Source organism: Sinohyriopsis cumingii, chromosome 8 (assembly GCF_028554795.1).
Source record: "Sinohyriopsis cumingii isolate HCF-2022 chromosome 8, ASM2855479v2, whole genome shotgun sequence".
In the NCBI taxonomy this organism is placed as follows: Eukaryota; Metazoa; Mollusca; class Bivalvia; order Unionida; family Unionidae; genus Sinohyriopsis; species Sinohyriopsis cumingii.
In genome coordinates, this window is record NC_142968.1 from 106,125,972 (window position 1) to 106,145,422 (window position 19,451).

The following is a 19,451-nucleotide window of genomic DNA, read 5'->3' on the forward strand; positions in this document are numbered from 1 at the left end:
GGTATTTATTAATGACCTACCACTTTTACTTGGTGACTCAATTTCATTTTCAGACACAACATTGTTAGACATCCAACACACAAATCATTAACTGGAAATTTATTTACAGGATGCCCAAAACAAACTGGATAACTGGTGCACATGCAATGGCATGGTGGTAAATACTGGTAAAACTAAAATATTACTTATCTCAACATGGCAAAGAAGGACAACTCTTGATAGTGATGAACTATGTCTGACATGGAAGGATACAAATTTGCAAATGGTCTGTCATGATAGAATACTTGGTGTTGTGATAGATTATAACCTATCATGGACTGAACATATCAAACATATCAGCAAAAAAGTCAATTCAAGTTTATGGCTTCTCAGTAGGATAAGAGATTTTTCCCCTGAAAGACACAGAAAACTATTTTATAACAGTTGCATACAACCCTATTTAGACTACTGAAATACAGTATGGGGTAATTCAAATGACAAAAATAGGAAAGCTGGGACATCTTTAAAAAAGAGCATTGGGCTAATATCAATCCAAACAGAAAGCAGTGAAAATTTAGCTGGTAAGTTAAAAATCTTACCTATTAAAGACCAGATCTGGTTGCATAAAGTCAAATTAATGTACAGGATATCCCATAATAGTGCTCCTGAAACGTTACAATCACTATTCCAGTATAGGCTACCTGGTAATACTCCCCACCTGTGATCCATATCTACCAAACAGTATAAAATTCCCCAACCAAAAAAGGAATTATTTTAAAAAAGTTTCCAATACCCTGGAACTTTGGAATAGTATTCCAGCTGAGATTAGAAATGCCCACTCTATTTCCTTCTTCCAAACCAAATATATTCAGTGGCTTCAGAGATGAAAACAACTGTATCTGGGCATCATTAAATATACTACTCATATATTTTGTCACTAACTGCATATTGCATGAATATTGACTATGTGTGTTCAATATGTGTGGGCAAATATCCATCTGGTGGAGGAAAGAAAGTAAATATATCATTGTCTATATGTGTACATGTTACTATGTATATGTATGCATGTGTGTATATGTGCTTTTTGTATCTAAATAATTCCTTTGTATGGGGGCCTCAAGGTAGATTAGTTATTCAGCTAAATGTGTTACCCTCTTTAAATAATGTCATTATTATTATTATTAGTAGTAATATTATTATTATTATCATCACACAACCATCAAACATGGGTTACCATTATTAAAAATAGAAATGCCTTGAAATTTTTTGCAAAAAAGACCACTGAACATAATCTGACCAGATTTGACAGAAAGCATCTGAAAATTTAAATTTAAAACAAAAATGCTGATTTGCTATCAAATATGTCCACAGTTATTAATAATGACTATTACTGAAAACCACTTAAGAGAATTTTAAGTAGGTACAAATGATGCCAAACTGCCATCAAAAATGGCTGCTGTTACTAAAGATAGAAAACCCATAAATCTTTTTCTTAAAATTGGCTTATCTGAATTTGACCAAAATTTGAGAGAAAGAAGGTCTTTCAGATTATACAAATTATTGCCATCTGTTATCAAGTATGACTGCCATTACTAGAAACATAACAAAAATTAAACAACTTTATCTCAAGAGTCTCCTGAAAAGAATTTGACCTAATTTGACAGAAATAATTATGGCACAAAGGTCTTTAAATATTGGACATGCTAACATGCGATCAAATATAGGCAAAGATACTAAAAACCAAGAAATGCTTGTTTTCATAGCATAAACAGTAAACAGCACTGTGGAATTTGTACAGAAAGCACCCTACTGATTCAGATTTCTTGACAAATTACTCTTGCAGTTTGTATACTGGTATTAGTCAGATGTCAGACAGGTGCACAAAAATCTTAGGTACACTTGGACCAATTGTTTTTCATTGTCTTATATTAGCTTTTAAAGTTTTGAACTTGTTTGATTTGAAGTCATGTAGAAACTGTAAAGTTTATAAAATCTCTCTAATGTACTGTAAAAACCAGTCCACTGTTGGCCAAGATGTTAAAATCATTTTCAGTGTGTACATGTACCTACTTTTTGATCCAATAGATCTTATGATTGTGCTGTACCGCTACCCAAACAACAAACACATGAGAGCAGAGTAGTAAGAGTAGCAGTTGCCTCTCCTCTTTCATATTTGATACAAATGATGCTGATCTCTCATCACAGATGACCTCCATCACAGACAATGGAAAATCCTTCAAACGTTTTTCCCAAAAAAATCATGTAATGATTATTTCCAAAATTCACAAAAGCAAATTGCCATCCAGAGCTTTCAGTTTTGTGCAAGTACTGTGGATCCATTGCCAAATATCACCACTGTTACCAAAAAGTGAGAAAAAAATATGAAAAGACTTTGACTCCAGAAATATTCAGTTTAATCCAACCAACGGAGAGGTGTGCTCTGATTGTGATACTCTAAGTATGATCCGAGCAGCTGTGTTTTGAACCTTTTGAAGGTTCTGGAGTAGATATTGAGATGAACCAGACAGAATTGAGTTACAATAGTCCAGTCTTGAAAGTACTAATGAACACACAAGTGTTTTAGTGGCATAAACTGAAAGATATTTGCGAATTGAGCTGATGTGTCTCAGCTCAAGATATGCAGCCTTGCATATGTTCATGATATGTTGGTGCAATGTGAGAGTATTGTCCAGAGTAACACCTAGGTTTCATACTGATTGTGTGAATTTAATGACGGTGTTGCTGATATTTATTTGTTTGAGGTAAAGGATGTGAATGAGAAAGTCTTTGTGTTGTGATCAGAATGGCCTCAGTTTTATCATCATTCATCTACAGCTTGTTACATGTCATCCATGATTTCACATCAGAAATGCACCTCTCTACACCTTGGATGGTAGCATCAACTTCAGTTGGGTGGCTAGACTTGTATATTTGGGTGTCATCAGTGTACAATTGGTGAGACACTGGATGATGATCTATGACACTTGAGAGTGACTGAGTGTACAGAATGAAGAGAACAGGTCCAAGAACAAACCCCTGTGGAACACCACAACATAGATCAACTGGACTGGAGTGTATTCCATTTGCAGACACAATTTGTGTTCTGTTGACCAAGTAGGACTCGAATGCTAAATACACACTGGAGACGGTGAAGTAATATATCATGCTCTATTGTGTCAAATGCTGCAGACAAATCAAGGAGGGTGAGGACTGTAATCTTTCCGCCTTCCAACGCAGAGAGAATGTTATTAACTACTTTTAGAAGAGTAGTTTCAGTACTGTGGCAAGGGTGATATGCAGATTGTACATTGCTAAAAAGACTGTTTGAATTTAGATGAGCTACAAGCTGGGATAGAACAACCTTTTCTAAGATTTTTTATATGAACAGGAGATTAGAAACTGGGCAGTAGTTCTTTAAATCATTATGGTCTAGTGGTAATTTCTTCAGCAGAGACTTTACAATGGCAGTTTTGAAAAATGGTGGGAATTCCCCGGATGAGAGAGAGGTATTAATAACATCAGTTAATGAAGGCAATACTGGATCTAAGCACTCAAGCAGCAGTGATGTTGGAATTGGATCAAGTTCACATGACTTTGGTTCACTCTTTGTCAGGATTGTATGTACGAAATCCATAGATACAGCTTCAAATGCTGCTAATGGTTGCCACTCAAATTCTGTATCCCAACTGTATGGTGACGACGAGTCAGTTGAAATTGTGGTGTCAAGCCTATCTCTAATGGTTTGTACTTTGTCACGGAAGAAATTTGCAAACAGGTCAGGAAGATCGACTGGAGAGAAGATAGTTGGAAGTGGTGTAGATTTCTTCCTTGACATTAGCTTGTTAGTAATCTCAAAAAGCTCTTTGCAGCTGGAACTTTTCATGATCTTAGCAGTGTAGTGGGCTGATTTCGCTGCATGGACTATGTGACATTCTTCTTAGCGGCTTCATAGAGTTGCTTATGAATATTGAGTCTGTTGGAAAGCCAAAGCCTCTCAGCTTTATGGCAGTCTCTTTTAGCAGTGCGAAGCTGGTCCCTAACACTGCTATACCATGGAAAACACTTTTGAATTGATACTCTGCACTTGGTAGCTGGGGCATGTTTGTCAAGCAATGAATGCATGCAGTTATCGAGTTGTTCTGCGGTAGGAGGTAAGCAAGTTGTTAGGTTAGCTTGGATGTCGTGCATTAGTTTGGTTCTATTTATCATCTAGAGGTTTCTCTTAGTAGCAGATAAAGGTGGAGGGTTAGGGACTGATATGTCAAGATGGCATATAATGCAGAGGTGATCTGATGCAAGGTCATGCGATACCAGGGAGGACTGTAGAATGTTATCATCAGGTCTATGAAGAATCCAGTCTAAAATGTGACCATGTTTGTGGGTGGGTTGGTTAACTACCTGTTTGAGGTTGAAAACATTAATGGACTCTATGAGTTTTGATGTATTTGAGTTTCCAGGACAGTCCAAGTGAAAGTTGAAATCTCCAAGAATAATCAGGTTGCCACCTATCGAATTTCCATAGTCCAGGTGATTCGGAAACTGCTCCAAAAAGATATGGCAACTATAACTAAATATGAATAATTCTTAAAATGACTTCACAGTAACCACACAAGAGAATTTGACTTTATTTTCTAGAAAGTACCATGGCATAAAATCTTGTTAAGTATGTACCGATGATGCTCATCTGACATCATATATGGCTGCTGTTAATAAAAATAGAAAAAACTTAAAATCTTTTTTATCAAAATCTGCTCACCAGAATTTGACCATAATTTGAAAGAAAGAGTCCTAGGTTGAAGGCCTGTCAGATTATACAAACCATTCCCATCTGTTATCCAATATGGCTGCCATTACTAGGAAGAGAAACATTGAACCAACTTTTTCTCAGAAGTCTGCAGAAAAGAATTTGACCCAATTTGACATATCATTCTGGCACAAAGGTCATTAAACATTTGATAAATGATGCTGGCATGCCACAAAATATGGGCAAAGATATTAAAAACCAAGAAATGCTTGTTTTCATAGCATATACAGTAAACAGTACTGTATGAAATTTAACAGAAAGCACCCTACTGATTCAGATTTCTTGAGAAACCACTTTTACAATTTGTTTACTGGTATTAGTCAGATGTCAGACAGGTGAGTGATCTTAGGTACACTTGGACCAATTCTTTTTCATTGTATTTTATTAGCTCTTAAAGTTTTGAACCTGTTTGCAAAAAAAATTTTTGATAGGTAAAAATTTTGGACCCCTCCCCCATTAGACTTATTTGTTAACTGTACACATGAAAATTTGGTTTATTTAACACAAAATGTTGACACAAAGTTGAAGATAAATATTTCCAGGGAAGGTAAATTCAATTGGAATCAAATCTGGAGATGTGCAGGACATTTGTAATGGCCTGTACTTAGATTGATTCATTGTCCACGTTAAACAAACTTAGTAATATTACTCCAAAATAAAGAGGACCAGAATGTATGAAATTCTTTTTCTGTGTTATATTTCTGCACTTCACAAAGTAATAAAGTATGTATCTTTCAGTTTTCTAAAAACGTCATTCTTGCGGCCTTGTTCTGATTGACAATTTTACAGCTTGTCCATTGGTTCACAAAGTTTGGTCTTCTGTTTATCTTCAGAGGTCAAACATAAAAGATTTTAAATGATTGAAAAAAACAGTGTCCCCTCCCTTCCCATTAGATTTATTTACTATGAGTATAAATGAACACTTTGGTCCACAGAATGAGAAAGAAAACAAATCTGTGTAAGTGTTTAAATAATTAAAATGACCAAAATGTACAATAAACAAAATGAATCAAAAGCTATAAATATAACCAATATATGAAATGTATAGAGATTAAATCAAATTGATGAAAAAAAATTAAATAACTAAGCAATGTTTACATACTTGAAAAATGGTCAGTTAGAGACATTGCATAGATTTCTATGTAAGTCATGATTGTTTAATAAAAAGGAGACTGATGATTAACTGTAATTTTCAAAATCTTTTAATTAATCAAGTCAGCATTTTGGAACATCCAAGACCAAGATGGTGGGTTTGTCAAGATGAAAGATAATTAGAACGAGTTAGTAGAACACCAATGCCATAACTCAGTGGTTGAAAACTGGCCTATACTCAAACTGGAAAGAATTATTGTGTGGTGAGTGTACATTAAATTGTGATATGATATTGACTATTTGTGCAGTGTGGATTAATATTGTTTGTAACAAGTCTCAACTATATGTGCACAGAGCATGGATTGTTCATGGGAGTCACAGTAACTCAGATGGAACATCTGGCTCATAATCCAACAGTCTCAGGTTTGACATCCACCCAGGCTAGCCTGGGTCATCTCCTCAGTGTGTCCTTGAGAAAGGCACTTAGCTCTAATTTCCTTCACATGATATAACCTATAATGGGTAATAGTGCTATTACCCACCACACACATACCTACACTTCAGATTAACACTGCAGTGAGTATTGGCTACGTGTGCAGAGAGTGTATCAGCATTGTACAAAATATCAAGTAAGCATTCTCAGCATATTAATACTGAATTGAGTTATCCACTAGCTATATAGTGTATTACCATGTACTGAGAATAAGTTATGTATGCTGTGTATTAATACTATGCTGAGTATCAACTATTTGTACTGAGTGTATTAACATTGTACAGAGTATCAACTGAGTATTAACATTGTATCGATATCACCTATGTGTGTAGAGTATAAAATTGTACTGAGTATAGCTATGTTGAGTTTGTTAACACTGTGCTGAGTATTTACTATGTACATTGAGTGTTAACACTGTATGGAGTATTTACTATGTATGTTGAGTGTGTTAACACTGTACTGAGTATTTACTATGTATGTTGTGTTAACACTGTACTGAGTACATGTGTAACTATGTATGTTGAGAGTATTAACACTTGTACTGAGTATTTACTATGTATATTGAGAAGTGTGTTAAAACTGTAGTGAGTATAATGATGTATATTGAGTGTTAACACTGTAATGAGTATTTACTATGTATGATGTGTTAACACTACTGAGCATTTACTATGTATGTTGAGTGCATTAACACTGTACTAAGTATTTACTATGTATGTTGAGAGTGTGTCAACACTGTACTGAGTATTTACTATGTATGTTGAGAGTGTGTTGACACTGTACTGAGTATTTGCTATGTATACAGGTTCAGATCTTCTGTATGTGCTTGCACGAATGTGTTGGGCTTTCAGCAAAACTGTATAAGTTCAATATGTCCCGAACTTACTCCTAGTTATTAATTCAAGACAACAATTACTTGATAAAATAATATACAAATACCGTTTTGTGTGTAAATAGACTTTATTTTCAAAATAAAATGTTTCATAAACATACAGGTAAAGTAAACAAAATGAATTTTATAAAATATCCTGAAAACGTTTCAGTAATGTCCAAGTATGCATAACTAGTTAACTTTCATAAGGACTTTAGATATGCAAATATGAGACATGCATGAAAGCTTACAAGAACAATGCAAAATATAATTTATATTTTCAAAAGTAATTGATCCATTTGTTTTGCAATCTATTTGATAAATTAATACAAGATTTTATTAAAATGAGACCTAGTCTTCACTGAAAAGGTGTATCATCATATTAAGAGTCCTGCAAAATTTCTCAGCTCCATTCAAAGAAAAATTAATCCTGCCTGATTTATGTAAATAATAAAACAATTTGATGGAGAAGTTTTATGGATCTGCTTGCTATTTTCCACATTAACTTTTTTCCAATGTAGATTTTTGTTGAAGCTTATACAGTCAAAGAGAAAATTATTTTAAAAGGAATGATATCACAAGGATCAAAAACTAAATTTCCTTAAAGGTCACCGGCCATTCTCCAACATTTTCCTATTTATATCAGATTTGCGTTACATGATTACAAATAGTTATACTCACACAAAAAAACAAAAAAATTATCAAGTGTAAAGAAGAAATAATAATTTAATTACTCTAAATAGAAGTATGCAACGTTGTTACTTCCCCTTAGTTACGATTTCCCACCTATAGAGGATGCAACCGGAAATGATGTACATTTATCCCTACAAGACGAAGCACATGCTTCTTGATGTCAAAAAAAAATAAAACACTATAAACTATGGATAGGGAATATTTTAGATGAAACTAATGAAAACTAATTTACTGTTCAGCCGTATATCAGTATGCGTGCATGATGCACTAGATTGTGTCACTTTCGAAACTGTTCCTTTGTTTCAATTTATTTTGAAAATTCCTGTTAAATACAGGTAAAAAGAATCAATGCTGGCTTCCCTATGTTGGCAGACTTTATAAAAAAAAAAAAATGAAAGAAATCGGCACACTTAAAGAATTCAAAGGAACCAAACTTGACTTCCTTTTGTCGGCCGACTTCAAAGAAAAAATCAGCACACTAAAAAGATACCAAAGTCAATTTTCTGGGGTTGGTTTGCATTGTAATAAAAAAACCTATGTATTTGATATCCTGTTGATAAGTTTAAACAATGAGTTTATTGCTCCATGCCAGTTGTGTTTATCACCTGGGCTTCTTTTTGTTTGCCATATGTAATCATAATTGCAGTTTGCAGGGCAAATATTATACACAATTATAACTTGCTTTAATAATACTTTTGTAACCCATGCTAGCAAAAAGATTATCATTTGCACTCACATTGAATGTATTTTAAAATAATCATTTTTTTTATATTTGTGAGATACTGACTTATAGTTAACCTGGATACAATACAATCTGGGTCAGTTTGCAATAAGTAACTTAATGTGTGTAAATGGCTGGTGCCTTGAAGCAATTGATACTTTCATCTCATTTGCGATTTTGTTATTTGACATAAGCAATAAACACTACACTAAGGATGCATACACAAGCTGGCATCTGCAAGATATACGGAGTTCGTGGATATATATTTTTTAAAAATAATTTTCTCATGATGTAAAAAGAACGACTATATGATAACAATGCAAGCTTAATTTCTTTCATTTTATTTTCAAACAAGCGTATGTTTATCAATTTATTTTGTACCGTGTGTGTGTGTGTGTGTTGGGAGGGGCACAAATTAAACACAAAATTATTTCCTTTCTAATTTGTATGGAATAATGATTGACAGTATTGACCAGTAATGACAAGCTTTCAATTTATGTGCGCAAACACTAAGACAACTTGAAAAATAAAAACAAACAATAAAATTAACTGGTAAGAGCTTCATATTGCAGCAACTAATACCGACAAAATGCTCAACATTACTCTCTCTCTCGTGTAATCTAGTACGTATTGTATGCAGCTGTGTTACAATGTGAGGCCTAAAATTAAGTATATTTGTTATAATATCTCATGTACACTACCCTTAGCAAAATGTATACGTATTATGTAGAATATTATCTGTTACGTATTTTTGTTTTATAAATGATTATTGATAATTTGACCGGAAGACTTAAATTGAGAATGTCGTTGTGCAGATGCATATATTTTCTTAGCATAAAAAATGTATATAAATATTTTAATTAGAACAAGCAAGATATGTCAGTTAGTGTTTTCTCTCATAAATATGTACGTTACGAAAAATGATTATTTTCTTTCAAAGAATATCAAAATAGTTTGTTTAAATTTAGTTTTTTTTCCCCCTAAAACCTATCTAACATAGCATCTATTTTTTTGTTGAAGAAAAAGAACATACAAACCATTGTTAAGTTTGGCTGAATTGTATTTCGAGTTGGCCAAGTTGTCTTTGGGCCAAATTCACTACAATCCAGCATAAAAGACACAACTTTCCCATGCCTTCCCTATTCGATTGCACAGATTAAATACACTTTTTTTTCTGGTAAACATGGTTTTTCGGAAAAAGAAAGAACACTTTTCCCCCATCATCACTCTTTTGGTTACATCCGTATGCAACACAGTGCACCATATTTGCTGTACAAAATCATGATCATATGCTATATCACATGGACATTTACATGGGGGAATTAAACACTTGAATGGCTAGGTTCAATAGAAGGGATAAATGTACATCATATCCGGTTTTGGCACGCGTAAACTACCGATTGTTTACGGAGATTGCTGAATACTTTTTTCATTTTATAAAGCGGAGTTTTAAGTCTAATTAAACATTTTTATGGTGTGCATACATAACCAATGCATTTTGTTTATAACTATAATAATATCACACGTTTGTACAATATAGGTGGCCGGTGACCTTTAAGTACTTTGAGGAATATAAAGAATTTTTTTTTTTTGTAGGGTGGCTGTAAATAAAGGCAACCTCAAAAATCTTAAGCAATGAATTTCTCTGGAAAGAAAAAAATATTCTAACAAAGTAAAAAGTGCAAACCACTGTTAAGACCCCATGCCTTGCTTGTGACTCTGATCAATGAATATTTAGGCTTTTAAAAATGTGCAGAGTTGCATAACATTCCATTTACAAAAAAAAGAAGTCCAGCCATACTGAAAAAGTTGAAAATGCCAATTTGTTTAATATATTCATGAATTTAAGATTGTAATTTGTTCAACCTTAATAAAATTGGCAATGGTAGAAAAAGTAATCTAAACAGCAGTATTTAATATTGTTAAGCTCATTCTAAAGGAAAATACGTTTAATGAGACTGTCTTTAAAATACATGAAACAAACATAAAATGGCAAAAGATTAGGTACAATACACCTTATACAATGAAAAAATCTATTCAAGTAATAATATTATTATGAATGTTCAAAAATATTGTAACATGCAAGAAAGTAAATGGACAATAAATTAAACATCAAAGAATTCTCTGAAGAATACTAACATATAAAATAGTTTCAAATTAAATTAAACAATCTCTTAAAAATAAAAACCTTGTCTGCCTTTAGTTTTCAAAATTAAAAGAAAATCATTTATCTTTTAAACAAGAATGTTGTGCTTTGTTTTGATTATCTTCCATCAATACAATTTAATTATTAGGAATTATGTAATATTATTACTGAAAAAATTCTAAGAATGAATGGTCCAAAATAATAAATTGCATACAATTTACACAGATTAAGCATCATTTAAAACTTTACCTATTAAAATTAAAAACATAAGAAAAGAGACATTAAAAAATTTGGAAACATATTGGTTCACTTAAAAAATTATAAAAGTAGGCATTTCAGACAAACGATACATGAAAAAATTAATTTTAGTGAAACAGACTTATATGTGCTGAGAAATATCAAGATATACAAAAGGCACATAATTTCTGTTAAACCTCTCTCTTGTAGTATGAGTGCCTTATGAAGATTTAGTTGAACAATTAACCGTTTCTTTTCAACAAAATTAAAAATGCCAGATTTACACATACTCTTTAGTATCTTGACTTGATGGGAAGGAAAATCTTAACAGTAACAAGTTACAACAATTCAAAAGTACATTTTATAACAAACTTAAGGTACAAATTTGCAACAGTGTAAAGAAATTTTAAAAAAGGCATTAAAATGAACACAAGAGAAGTCTTCTTTAAGTCTTGGCAGTGCCTGACCAAAAAAAAATTGTCTCATAAAAAAAAAGGCAACAGTGTATTACTGGTACATTTTCAGACAAAAATATATTTAAAAACCCAAAAATAAGATAGTATAAAAAAAGTTGCATGAATAATTCTTAAGTTTTGTACAATAAATGTATCAAAGTGACAACCCTAATAGATCCCTACTAAATCTCAAAACAAAATATGAGACCTTGTAAATGTAACAAAATTTAAAGAGTTCTTGAATTTGGTCAACTTTTAATATTAATGACTATTTTATTAAAACAATTACATGTACAAATTAAGATGAACTAAGTTTTGATATAAGCTATTATAACATTTCCACATTAAAAATTATGTTCATATGACAAAACGTTTACAAATATATTCTGGGGCAGGCCTGACCCTAGTATGTGCGGGCCCAAGGCAGCAAGCGATGGGCACGGGGCAACAAGCAAAGAAACTGCATTGCAAGTTAGCACAGGGCCCAAGGGACTGTTCAGGGGCCTGGGTGGCTGAGTGGTCTAAAGCTCTCACCTTTACAGATCACTGACATCTCACCTCTTGTCAGAATGGGTTTGAGTCTCAGGCTTGGCAAACATTGCTATGTGAGAGTTAGCACAGGGCCCAAGGCAGTTGCCTCATTCGCTTTGCCCTAGGGCAGGGACTGTTCAGGGGCCTGGGTGGCTGAGTGGTCTAAAGCTCTCACCTTTACAGATCACTGACATCTCACCTCTTGTCAGAATGGGTTTGAGTCTCAGGCTTGGCAAACATTGCTATGTGAGAAGGCATGCCAGTAGTTTTCTGTGCTTCTTCTTGGGGTTTTCCCAGTTTCTTTCTCTACCAAATATAGTGGCTGCAATGTCTAGCCTATCATGTGCTGAAAAATGGTGTTAAACCACTAACAACAACAAGAACCACAAAAATCACATAACTTGGACTTGCCAACAACAAAAACATGGAATGTTTCAAAACAAATCTTGACAAAAGTTTGAACATTCCAAATCATACTTATTTTTCTTCGACTCAAAACTAATCATGATTAGAAGCAATTGATTTTCCTGTCAAACCTGTATTTATAACATTGCTTAACTATTAATTACATTAAACTATACACAATCTGATATTTAAAGTAATGCTAATTACAAATTTTCAAATTCTCAAATTTCTTTAAAAAATCATCGGAGTTTATATTTTAAAAAGTTGATTATCAGTTCTCATTATTCCATTTAATTTTCATTGCAATGTCAAGACACAACATGTCAACTTATTTTTCAATTCCATTCAATAAGATTAAATTTGGTCATATGTTAACATTTATTGCAACAACATGTTGAACACATTGAAATTTTAACACATATTTCATATAAACACATAAAAATATTCAAATCTAAAACTTCTTATATGAAGTTTAGACAAAAACATGTTTTTGCATAAAAGTATTCTTCTTGTATATGTATTTGTAGACTGCAGTTTTATTTACATAGACAATATAAACAAACATGATCTTTTCTGAGGCAATTTATGACACAACTGTGTGAATAAATAAGAACAGCAATGGCCCTATGCAAAATTCATATCAATGAAATTGCAAAGATCTCTGCATGGACATCTCAGAATACTCATCTAATTGCTTTCTAATTCCAAAAAGTCTTCTCCAAGAAAAGAAAAAAAAAAAAAAAAAAAGAGAAAAAAACAAAATAACAGACTGTTCAGGCTCGACTGATTTGAGCAATATCTTTAAATATAGTGATACATGTAGACCTAGTGATATCATAAAATGTTTAATTTCATAATCACCCTTTAAAATAACATTAGAAAAAGATAACTTTTTGTTTATAATAAACAAATGCCAAATGTTCACATTAATTTTTATAAGTTTAGAAATGGTTTAAAAGCTTTCTCCTATAACAAAATATGTTCTAGGCAGACGTACAACTGACGATGCTGTGGTCAGAAAATGATTCCTGTGCCTTCTTATAACTTATGCAACATTTTTTATTTATGCCATTTTTTTTAGTAGGTACTGTATATATTGGGACACGATAAAAAATTTTTTTTTTCATGTTCCAGAACTTATGGTGAATTTTTTTCACCTACATCATGCGTCCCAAGACTTAAGAAATGAAATAAATTGTGTTCTTTTTGCACCCCACCCCCAAGCAAGTACCCACACTGCATGCTATAATAAATAGATAAATAAAATGCTTATTTGATAATAAATTGAAAGTAACTAACCTTGTACTGTTATCATTTATTCACTTTTTTGTTCAACTTGAGCAATTTATTAAAGGCAAAAAATATATCCACGAACTCCATATATGTAGTGTATGCATCCAGACAATAGTGTTGTCGCTTTTGTCAGATAACATGACACACTGATCATTAACATGAAGATTGAGAAGTGACATGTGTTAGAGAGAGAGAGAGAGAGAGAGAGAAACATCAACCCATTACTTGAAGCCACCTGCCATTCATGCATGACCCTGTGTAAGGTACAAAATAACCAAGATTGTATTATATCCAGGGCAACAAGATGACAAAATCTCGCAAATAAATATCATTATTAGAAAGCACATTCACTATGCTTGCATGGGTTACAAAAGGATTACTAAAGCAACTTAATGCTGTTTATACTATTTACATTGCAGACTTCAATGCCCATTTGTATCAATTGTGAGTTTATACTATTTACACTGCTGACTTCAATGCCCATTTGTATCTATTGTGAGTTTATACTATTTACACTGCAGACTTCAATGCCCATTTGTATCTATTGTGATTATAGATGGAAAACAAAAAGCCCAGGTGTTGAATAAACACACCTTGTAATAAGCAATAAATTCATTGTTTGAACTAACCAGTAGGTTATCAAATAGAAAGTTATTTTATTGCAAAGCGAGATGACCCAGGAAGCAGACTTTGGATTCTTTTTAGCATGGATTTTTTTTATATAAAAAGATATGCATATGTATACAAAGTTGACTGACAAAGATAAGCAACTTTTCTTTCTTTCTACCAGTATTCACTGGAATTTTGAAAATACATGGAAACAATGGAACAGCTACAAAAAAGTGACTTCTCGCATTCATTTTATTGTGAACAGAGCATATATAAAGGGGAATAAACACAAACCATATTATAGATCTCAGCTGTTACGGATAAGTTTGTAGTGCAATACTCAAGTACTATAAAACGAGGCCTTGCCTCTTGCATGGAAAGAAAATCTGCTGCTAAAGTTTTAACTAAGAAGCCCGTAGGTTGACCAAAAAGGCATGATAGAGAGGAAGAGTGCAATCTAAAGAAAAATTAACCATCTGCAAATAGCACATGAAATTGGAAACCCTAGCCAGGACAGAGATGATGCCTGCAAAAATGATGATGTCAAGTGGTGAGGGCATTACAAGCATTTCACATTAAAGCAAAGGAAGAAGTTGTAAATTACTCAAAATTAATTAGAGAAACAGCAAGTTATTTCATGAGCCCAAATTCAATCATTGCAAATTGTTAGATGGAAAAATTGCAAAGTGAGTTCTTGTCCAGCATGTCCTGCAGATCCCTGTCAGTGTGGACATTTGTGCTTATGCCAAGGAATTGGTGTCAAGAAGTGTGGATATAATATGTGCTTATGCCAAGGAATTGGTGTCAAATGTGTGGACATAATATGTGCTTATGCCAAGGAATTGGTGTCAAGTGTGTAGACATGTGTGCTTATGCCAAGGAATTGGTGTGAAGTGTGTGGACATAATGTGTGCTTATGCCAAGGAATTGGTATCAAGTGTGTGAACATAATGTGTGCTTATGCCAAGGAATTGATGTCAAGTGTGTGGACATAATGTGTGCTTATGCCAAGGAATTGGTGTCAAGTGTGTGGACATAATGTGCACTTATGCCAAGGACTTGGCATCAAGAGTGTGGACATAATGTGCTTATGCCAAGGAATTGGTGTCAAGTAAACTTCCAGAGTGTGGACATAATATGCGCTTATGCCAATGAATTGGTGTCAAGTGTGTGGACATAATATGCGCTTATGCCAAGGAATTGGTGTCAAGTGTGTGGACATAATGTGCGCTTATGCCAAGGAATTGGTGTCAAGTGTGCAGACATAATGTGCACTTATTCCAAGGAATTGGTGTGAAGTATGTGGACATAATATGCGCTTATGCCAATGAATTGGTGTCAAGTGTGTGGACATAATATGTGCTTATGCCATGGAATTGGTGTCAAGTGTGTGGACATAATATGTGCTTATGCCAAGGAATTGGTGTCAAGTGTGTGGACATAGTATGTGCTTATGCCAAAGAATTGGTGTCAAGTGTGTGGACATAATGTGCTTATGCCAAGGAATTGGTGTCAAGTAAACTTCCAGAGTGTGGACATAATATGCACTTATGCCAATGAATTGGTGTCAAGTGTGTGGACATAATATGTGCTTATGCCAAAGAATTGGTGTCAAGTATGTGGACATAATATATGCTTATGCCAAGGAATTGATGTCAAGTGTGTGGACATAATATGTGCTTATGCCAAGGAATTGGTGTCAAGTAAACTTCCAGAGTGTGAACATAATATGTGCTTATGCCAAGGAATTGGTGTCAAGTGTGTGGACATAATATGCACTTATGCCAAGGAATTGATGTCAAGTGTGTGGACATAATGTGCACTTATGCCAAGGACTTGGTGTCAAGTGTGTGGACATAATATGCGCTTATGCCAAGGAATTGGTGTCATTTGTGTGGATGTAATATGCGATTATGCCAAGGAACTGGTGTCAAGTGAACTTCCAGAAACTTCAAGCAGTAGGAACTGGATAACAGGTCTTTTAAAGTGACACAACCTTGTGTTTTTTCATGGACAACAATGGCCCAGCATTTTGGAGGAGAAAAAAAATTATTTTGCAAATTCATAAAGGCAAGAAGAGAAGAGGACAATTTCAATGACAATCTGATGTTCAACATGGATGAAACTCCAGTGTACTTTGATCTCATTCCCAGATGATCTGCTGATAAGAGGGTTAAAAGTGAGAATTCAAATGTCTAGTGTGGGCACAAGGCATCTAACTTTAGTCCTTGCAGTTTCTGCAGCAGGAGATGTGCTGCCTCCAATGATAATTGTTTGTGGTGTGAGGGAGCTAAAAGATATTCAGGCACTGAAAGGATGGATTGTACATGTGCAGGAGAAGGGTTGTGTTGATAGGAGGTAATGCTGCATCGGATTAGCGATATATCTCAAGTACACAAGAATTGAACGATCTCCTTTGGTGATAGATTCATTCCGGGTGCATATTACAGATGCTGTAAGAAAGGCTTTGAGAAGGGGTAACACAGTGCCTGCAGTTATTCCAGGTGAATGCACCTACAAGCTGCAGCCACTAGATGTCAGTGTTAATAAACTGATCAAGTCTGACATGAGGAAAAGCTGGGCAAATTTTATCCATAAAGGAGCAGAGGGCCTTTCCAAGGAAAATGACAACAAATCTTGTATTAAGAATGCAGACTAACAAACAGATGTGGATTGGATTGTGAAAGCAGTCAAATCACTTCAGTACAAACCAGATCTGATAAGAAAATCATTTAAAGCATGTGGTATTAACAATAACTTGAATGGATGAAAGGGCAAAATGATCGGAAATTCTGAATGTGATGAAAATGGCAGTGACAATGAGAAGGATAAGTTTGATGGGTTTGAGCCTGAGGAGGCTGGGTGAGTAAGAATGAAGACAGCTTGAAGGATTTAAATTAAATATAGTAGCAGCATTCAAGTTTGTTCAACAGTACTTGGATTATATTGGATAATGCTGCTGTGTAAATAAAAGATTTTTTTTTTTAATAACATGTTTATCTATCACTCTAAACCGTCACTATTTACTGCTAGTTCAGTAGCTTTCATTTATAAATCTCTCTCCTATATTCATACAGTCTCTCGCTCTCTCTCATAACATATTGTTATGCAAGTGTTTAATGTTTATGTGCCATCTTGGTCATTCCACTATCTATACTGGCCTTATGAACTATCTGTAATTACAATACTTTAATCTAGGTGCTCTTAACAGTTAAAATTTATTACAATGTAAAGTTTCTGCTCTGCTCATGAAAAGTCAAAATTAAGTCATGTAATGAGCACGAATGGCAAATAAACCTTAGCATTTCCTCAAAAAGAACTGTGCTGAAGCATAAATTAGAACAGAAAAGTTGAACTCATTCTTCTATACACAATCGATTCATTCTTACCCAAGCTCTTGTTCTTAGCAAATTTGCAGTTAAGAAGAAAAGTGTACAAAACACTCACAGTGTTTTTCTAAAATGTTTTCATTAATAACATTTCAGTCTGAGTGCATTATATGACATGTAATTTTCTAATGATTTAAAAGGTGTCCAACAACTTTGGATTTGAAAAAATGCTGTGTCTCAGAACACAAAGTGCACATCAAAATTACTTAAAAAATTAACTTTTGGTGTCCCAAGAAATAGTGTCCCAATATATATAGTAAGTATGGTACCAACATGAATAACCATTGATAATCCTCCTAAACCAAAATAATTAAACATTCCTACTTCATAATAGGATGCAGCAATGGCAACATATATGTATCAAAGTGTAGGAATTGTCTCCCTTTGCTGACAATACATTCTAACCATCCTTTTCATTAGAAATTCACATACTACAGAGCTGAATAAAATCAAAGTAGTCTGTTGCTATGGCAACTGCTCACTCATCATCTTTGTCTTTCTGCAGACCTGCCAACCCTGAAGAGTCCATCTAAGTAAGGCAGCTGACTTTTTCCATAAGTCTGACCAGTTTTCAGTAAGATGTAACAAAATATAAACTTCTATTGTAAAGCTGGAAAACATAATTAAAATATTGGTATTCGGAACGTGCAGCAACAATAACAATATGTTCAACTGAAAAGTTTGTAAAGTACACGTAGATTTTATTTACCACTAGTACAGTGCACACATTTTAGTTCCTAACCCTATGCAGCTCAATGGCTTGTTGCTGTCTCTCAACTTGACATAATTCCTGGAAATTCTTTTTCCATTTCACATGACGACGGCAATCATATTTCCTGCCACAAGTCATACTCAAATTGGCACGTGATGTCCAATAAACATAATTGTGTCCCTTCCAGCTTTTATTCACAAGAAGTGGAATGATCCTTTTATTTTTCTTGTATTGATTATTAACACTTTTCAAGAGGCTTATTTTCCCTTTCATCTTAAGCATGCATCGCCTGCTGGACGCCATTTAAAAAAAAATTCTATGATCAACAGTTTGATCATGCAGACGTTTCACATGAAGAAATAGGTGCAGCTTAAAGCATGTGATGTGCTGCTGTAAAGTTAGTCTTGTTCCCTGACCAATTTTACTACTTCTAATATGAAACCCAGATCCAAATAAAAAAAATGTATAAAATATTTTCCAAAGTTTTGGGCAATGATCATTTTATTTTTAGTTTTTGCTTTCATGCTGTAAGTTCACATTTTAAAGGTAATTTCTGTAAGACTTACTGCAAAATCGTAAGAGTTGGCAGGTCTGTTTCTGTGGCTTGAGAGTGCAGGCCTAAAGAGTTCAATTAGAGTGTAGCCAGACAAATTTTGAAGCTCATGCATAAATTGATAAATGTATCTCTTTCCAGCAGTGAATGATATTCTTGTCATAATAGTACTGAACTGCTCTGATAAGCATCATTTTGGGTCTTTTATTTTGTATCCCGCAGCATCAGGCCACCTCATATAGGTCTGAGAGCTTGTATTTCCATCCTCCACCTGTTCAACTGATACAGTGCTGATATGTATGATATGTCAACAGCTTCATTCAAAACTGCCACAACTGGACTGATCCACTGCCTGCCATTAGAAAAGAAAAAAAAATCAAAATTGATAGCTGTACCTGCAACAAAATACCTAATTTTAACACTCATACACGTTTTTCATATGGATTCCTCCACCTTAAAAGAACCACTGGA